The 7,776-nt window shown below is 30.8% G+C and overlaps 1 pseudogene; it reads right to left on the bottom strand.

Moving 5' to 3' along the window:
* Window positions 1-2,831: 2,831 nt before the first annotated feature.
* LOC129959577 (U6 spliceosomal RNA) lies at window positions 2,832-2,931 on the bottom strand (annotated as a pseudogene).
* Between the last annotated feature and the right edge of the window lie 4,845 nt (window positions 2,932-7,776).

Below are 7,776 nucleotides of genomic sequence, written 5' to 3'. Positions count from 1 at the left end.
GTCTATTTAATCCGAAACTCTGAAAACAAGCTTCACGCATGAGACAAGAAAAAATAATTAAACTTGAGTATAAATTCAATGATTTTTTAAAGAATATTTATCATAAAAATTAACAGAAATGGCAGTGGTAAAATATGGAAATCTGAAAATTTTAATGATCTTGGAGAAATTCATCCCTGGCTTCTTGGATTGTGATTTTGAAATGTAACTGAATTGGAAAACTGTGTAGGTAAAAACGCATTAAGATGAATTTAAGAACATGAATTAGAGTTCTTGTATTTTCATTTGTTATTGAAGAACTTTTATTCTAAATGGCTGAAAGTAGGTGCCACTGCTGTTTGCTTTTCTTCATAACATTAATTGAAAAATTATTTTCAACTGACTTACAGCACCATAGGTTTTTTTCATCGAAATATTTTAGTTTTTTAAGAAAGTTTTGCCCAAGAAAATAATCTGAATAAAATAGAGCCGAAAATAGCCATAATTAGTAAAAATTTTATAATTTCTATAAATTTTGGAGTAATATACTGAAACTGAAGTTTATGTACTTAAGTATATTATCTGTAATCTTAATTGTATAGGGCTTAATTCGTATGAAATATTTTGTAAAATATGCATATTTTTTTTTAATTTCATAATTACGTCAATTAAAGATGGCTAGAAAATTTTCACAAATAGTTTTTAAATTGGTAATTATGAAGCCTTTAAATGTTTTTTAAGGTATCCAAATAGGTTGTAAAGATGATTTTTTTCCCGAAAAATGTAATTGTTTTTTTAATGATCTGAAAATAAATTCCAAACTTTGTAGATTCTAAAACATTCTTTGTTTTTAATATATGTAAGATAGAACTGTAGATACAGTAATTTCAATAATGCACAACAAGTGATAAAGAAATCGTAAACAGTGGTATTGTTAACCGAAAATGTACATTTTATTTTTGCAGTAAAATTTTCAAAAATAATATTTTATTTTTATATTAACTCTCTACCTACTTAGCCGTTGTTTCTTATTTTTGGCGTTTCTGTTAATAAAGCGTGAAAACTACATTTATTTCCAGCATATTTGGATGAACCAATTTACAAGTACTCTATATAAACGCATCTTCTGAAGAATGAATATTTCACTGTGATTGATTCGCGGAAAACATGATATCTCAAAATAAATTCAATAAAATTTCATTAAATTTTATATCCAAAACCTTTAAGAGTGTGATAGACAGCGTATTTTAAGGTAGCTTCATTTAGACATGTTTTACAGACACTTTAAGTTCAAAACATAGACAAATTTTAACAAAGAATCATTAACTGCAACTTCAAATGCTCATACATTTTTATTTATTAAAATAATTTTTATCTCATGGTCTGTTACATTTTATGTAGTTTGAGTTATGCATAGGTGAAATAAAAATTAAATATTTCCATTATATTTTTAAATTCGGTATATGATCATGCGACTACAATTGTACTTTAGGGTCAAATTTTGGTTCCAAACGGTCGGAAGAAGGCCCCTAAAATACATATTCGTACTATAGATTCATGACATAGATTTATATTTCATAACTATTGTTTGCCAATGCTATGCAAGTCATTCTTGGATTTACTCAAGGTCAACAATTTTACGAGAGTTGTGGTGGATAAAATCTTTACTGAAGAATATGTGCGAAAATTTCAAGGAGACCACGCCATCTGGTTTGCATAAAGCAAACTTTGTGTTGTTGCAAGTAGTAATCCACATTATTATTCCTTTCTGTTTCACTGAAGTCAACTGGTAGTCAAGTTCAAAACCATTTCATTCAAATTGGCTATCTTCTATTTCTTACTATCCCTTTTTACTATAATTTCCCTTTCTTTAATCTTATGGTCTTCCCAAATTTATCAAATTTTAAGTAACAAATAAAGAGTATTAAAAATCTTGAAAAGGTTGGTTTTCTTTTCAAAAATGTACCAACACAGAAAGGTTAGTGAAACAATCGAAATTATAATCGAAAAATAATTGAACAAAAACTTTTTTTATAAAAATGTTTTACCTTTCTTCATGGAAAATAAATGTGGTTTACATTTTAGAATATAAATGGGGAAGGAGGCGCGTACTTTGATAACGTTTCAGTCAATATGACTTCATGTCTCACTAAATATTTATCCTATCGATTTCAAGTTTTGAGAAAATTCAATCGAAGACTCAGGGCTAATTTCATCGTTTTTAGAGTATCGAGCCCTCTTAATTATTGAATAAAAAATTTAGTATCATTGATAGGGATATTTATTTCGAAATAAATAAATGGGACGAGAATGGGCATTTGATGAAGGGAAAAAAAATTTTAGACTTTTGGAAAGTGAGTCACAATTTCTTGAAGAAACTCTTGTTGTTACATTTAACTTTCATATAGGAAATATATAAAACAAAATTTGAAGATAGACATAGCAAAATCGATTATCGACTGTGCTCGAATTTTAGTTGTATTTAACTCATTAAATATTTTGCTTTTTTATTTTTGTTTTCAGATTAGACAATATGTTCCATTTCGAAATCTACCGTTTTATTGATTTAATTTAGTTCAGTTCAGTTATATTAACATCCCGTTTTAAAGCAACGCTATGGCTGTTTTGGGAAGGACTTCATAATTTTAAACTGAGGTCAGATGACGAAGATGATACCCGAGTTGGCATCCCCTCTCCAAATTTTCGCACCACACTAGCGGGAAGACATGACCCCAACGGTTTTAACGCACACCAGCCTCACTTGCATGATGGTTCTTCGATGAAATCGAATTTCGAACTTAAAATCTTCCGATCCCGCAGCTGAGACCTTACGACCAGGTCACAGCGGTCTAAAAAGTGTGGAACGCTTCACGGTTTTGCCTGTCATCCTTACGTTGGGACCATGCAAATCTTCAATTCCAATTTTAGTATATATACTATTGAATCAAATACATCTTATCGATTCAGTTTAGAATACTTGAAGTATTTACTCATTGTATATAATATTTGTGTTGGATTAGATTGATTTAATATCAGCTTGTGAACTTTAAAAGTGATATAATTAAGTTCCCTTAGAGCTCTCATGGTGATCAATTGTTGATGACTTAATATTTTTATAAAGAGTTACTAATTTTGAACTGTTTTAATGAATTAGGATTTATCGAAACTATTGTAGAGCAACCTGACACATTTGCACATTCCTCTACAATTCCCGAATGACTATTTTCACCTTCAGCGCAGGGTTGATAGCAAATGGACAAGATGAAATATAATATTTCTTTACTTAAAAGCAACGCTGCTTATCTCACACACAAGTTTGCATTTTCACAATCTTGTTTTGCCTCTTTACTCGCTGCTGCAAGCCTTTGACTCGTTCGCCAAAATGAGTTAAAATGTCCGAAAATAATGAAAGAGGTGAATTACGATGAATCAAGAGATGAAGTCAAAACCATTCGCCTTGCAACCTGACTCACTAATCGTGGAAATGTGCAAATGCTTTATAACATACGCATTTTGGAGCGTGAGTCTGTTGGAAATGTCCCCGCAGATGAAGCTCTAAATTTCGTTATCTATTCCAACAGCAGATTTAAGTCCTATTTCATAGTCGCACATCTAACCATCATATTTTCAAATAGTATTATGCTGTTCTATGCTCTTTTCTTCGAATTTGGTTAGTTTAGATCCTATAAAGTTCATTTAATTATCTTTTTTCAATAAAGCTCTATACCAGATTATAAAAGACTGAATGATTTTTTTATAAAGCTCGAAGAAGTATGACAAATATTTTTTTCACAGCCCAATAATTAAAAGAAGAAAAAATTCCCATCATTTTAACAAAATCGTAAAAAATTGCAGAAATTGTCAACAAATTTTTTTGATGAAGCTATAGTAAGATGATAATTTAAGCCGACACTGAATGTAATCGATTAGGCTGGGTTAATATTAGAAAATAGTAACTAAACTACTGTTCGTTTTAGTATCCTGGACTACCACTTTTCGACGATTCTACCTCTCTAAGGATGAAACCATTTCCGGAATTCTCCATCATTGTTTGATTTTGATTTCCTCCCCATTAGATACTTTTTAGTTCAGCCCCCCCCCCCCCACCACCACATGTATATGAGTGTCATGTCGTTTCTGATTATACTATTTAATTTTAACTCAAAATTGCGCATTGATTTCTTATGTGGCTAGTTCAAGTGGCAAAAAGCTTCCAGGAATGGCATAAAATATTATTAACACCATTAAATGTGATCGAGATTATCTACCATTATTAATTTCAAAATGTTTCAAAAATTCAATAACAAGAAAAAAGAAGTGTTTTAAATAAAATAATTATTATTATTTTGTAAAATAGTGAATTGTCAAATTTTCAGAACAGAAGTTTTCCATTTATTCATCATGATTTAATGTTTAGGTCTCTTACGTTAAAAAAATTGTTCAAAAGTATTTTATTGTGAATTAGAATCTTTTTTTCACAATATCACGCTGGTGTGGTGTGGAAGTATGGAAAGGAGGTGCTACCTCAGGTGTCGTCCTCGTCATCTGACCGGAGTTCAAAATTATGAGGTCTGTCCCAAAATAGCCGTAGTGTTGCTTTAAAAAAAACGGGACTTTAATATATCTAACCTATCCCACAATATCACGAGTTATCCGCAATTTTTTTCGCATTCTAAGTCAGCGAATAATCCGAATTCACCCTATTATTAAACTTAAACATCCCCTCCTATAATCTTTCCTCTCACCTCTTTTTTGACAAAATAAACCAATCCTGACGCATGCGCTAAAACGCGGAGAGTTTTCGAATCCTTGGATGAAATATAATTATTGCTCTTCTGTTTTCAATAGTTTGGATATACTTTCAGTATTTACTGAAGAATTGAAATCAACCGAACAATTTATTATTGCGAACTTCAATCAAGTAATTTGAGATAAAGCAACTGAAATGAACAAAAATCTCAAACTGCAAAATAAATCAGATCAAATCATTCAAACAAGTATTCTTGCAAAATCCGAAAAGGATATAATTCATGCAATATATATTATACTTGAACTAAAGTAGTAAATGCTATTTTAAATTCAACAGAAATTTAAGCAGGATTTAGTTTTTGCATAAATAATTAGCTTTATCTTCCTATCAAGGTGAAGTTAAAAACAAGACTTTTTATTTTTTGATCTAGATATATCATCACCGGAGAGTACTACTCAAAAATGGCTGCGAGTGATAAGTTGTTTGAAACTAATGAAGAAGAATTGAGTGATCGGCATGTTTTTCGTTATAACTATTATGTACGTAATCTCACTGGTATACAAAGATGGCCTTTCACACGATGTTTTCAGACAAAATGTCAAGTATTATTGACTTCGTGGCAGTTTGAGATGTTGTTCCAACAAGTACCAGGCTCTGGCGTTGTATCGTGTTCTATTACTTTAAAGAGAATTGATAAAGTAAATATCCCTGTGATGGCTTCATTGTTAGTGTCATTATCTCGGGATGCCCTTGATAACTCCTTTATTTCGGAAAAGTTCGCAAAAAAAGGAATATTACCCGGTGATGAAATAAACAAGTCTATACCTGAAGTCATACCAATTGAGCATATGAGAACTACTTATTATCAAAAGATAGATATTGCCGTCACCATCATGATTCGCAATTGCCACTCAAAGATTAAAACAGATCTTGAAAGAAATCTGAGGCATATGAAATTATGAATGTCATAAGGAAGGAATAATGTTTCTCAATATGCAATTTTATATTTTAAGTTTTGTTCTAAGCATTCTTAAAATGATATTCAGTGGTATGGATAGCAGTTGACATTTTTTTTCCAAAGTATTCACACCGTTTCACTTATTCTCCGATTTTCTTGAAATATATTATTGTTTAATGTCTAATTATGTAGTTATTTATACTTTTGTTGTTAATACATAAAATATATCGCATTGTATTCTCATTATTAATGTCCAAACATTGTCACCATGCTTCATCATTGTTGACTTATTTTCTCGTTGTTGCTTTGTATAGTACGGATGTACTCTCTTCGCCGTTTGCTTTATTCTTAATTATTGTATATCTGCTCAGCATCGAAAATTTTATGGAGAAAACTTACTCTTTGTATCTTCAGTTGAAAGTTAGTTAAAAAAAATATAAGTCAATAAAATTATTAGCATTTGAATTATTTATTGATAAATATTAGAGTGTTATATTTTTAAGATATATGCAGTTTGGGAAATTCTGATTAATTTAACTTGAAAAATATTCCTTCTTTTCTTAAGTAACAATTTTATTCTTTATTATTCGCAATAATACTGAGTGATTCAGAAGTTTGAAGCAGCTTAAAATATCCTATTCTCAAATGAATGAAGAAAAATGATTAATCAGTAGAAAAAATATAGCTGCATTTTTATATGAAATTAAGATTTATTGGCGTCATAATTTACAATTGGAGTCATCGGATGTTTCTGAGTCATTGGAGTGATACTTCTCATAACACGAATAGAGTAATAGCTTGCGAATGCTAAGGAACATACTTGCCAGACTAGGAGTAATAATTTCGGAACATTTCTGTTGTCTAAAATTATTAAAAATGTAGTTCACTGCTATGAAAAGGTGTTACTCACAGGTGTGAAAGGTGTTAGTTCGCAATTATGCTGCTGGTACAGCACACTGAACACTTGTGAACCATCACTTTACTCATTGTCTTCGGTAAAGTGCCATTCCATTACTGCAAAACCATCTGATAGTTTCAATTGTAAACTGCTGCAAAATTCTGATTTCATAGGAAAAAACAAACAACCTGATACAACATATCCGTTGTAGACACGTTCCTTTTTTCTTTATTTAAGAATTAATTCTTAGAATTTCTCTGGAGATACTTCCAAATTACCTACATATCTAAAATTCAGACCTTGCACGAAGAATTGTAGTCGCTTTTGCTTCCTTCAACATTTGTTATAAAGAGTATGCATAAAATTGAAGATAAGTGTTCTCAAGTTTTATAATTTCATTTCACCCGTGGTAGCACAGTAGCAGAGTTCCGCTTTGAGATCACAGGTAGGAGACTCAAATGCTTAGAGATATGATGCATATCAAAAATTTACCTTCTTGTTGTTTTAAAGAGGAGCGTCAATTTAACTGAACCATTTAATTCAAGAACAGTCGAGTTCATTATTATTAAAATTTATAATAAATTGATTTATACGGTAATTTGAAAGAAAATGGAGTAATAATGTAGGTAAAGAAATAAAGGTATTTGTGTAAATACGGATAGGAAGAATTCTGGATAGAATGAAAAGTCCTTATGATGAAGAATAGATGAATTTTATAAATTGCTCAGAAAAGTTTAATTATAATGATGCCCCATTTTGAAACCACACTAGGGACATTTTGGGAAGATCCACTTAATTTTCAATCGTGGTCAGTCATTTTGATAAATAAGTCGACAACCTCTCTCCAAGATTACGTGCCACACCACAGGCAGGATATTTAATCTTCGATGTCGGATATAATTTGTATCGACCTCACTTAAAGACATTTTTAATAGAATCTGATTCGAACTTTAAATCTTCCGGTCTAACCGACTTATCACAAAGCTAATGTGGTTCACAGAAAAGATTTGTTCATCAGTTTACGGTTTGATGAAATATAACCAGAAAAACTGATGTGAAAATATAAAATTGTTGCTTTTGCTTCATGGAAGATGTTTCAATACGTGACAATTATATTTGAGGGTGGACACTTGATTATCGAAGTCGAATTTAACATGCACCTGCCACCTAAGTGGTCATAATAAGAGATAT

The sequence above is a fragment of the Argiope bruennichi genome, chromosome X1, assembly GCF_947563725.1.
Source record: "Argiope bruennichi chromosome X1, qqArgBrue1.1, whole genome shotgun sequence".
Classification (NCBI taxonomy): Eukaryota; Metazoa; Arthropoda; class Arachnida; order Araneae; family Araneidae; genus Argiope; species Argiope bruennichi.
Note: the sequence above shows the minus strand (reverse complement) of the source record. Positions and strands in the feature narration are given on the sequence as shown.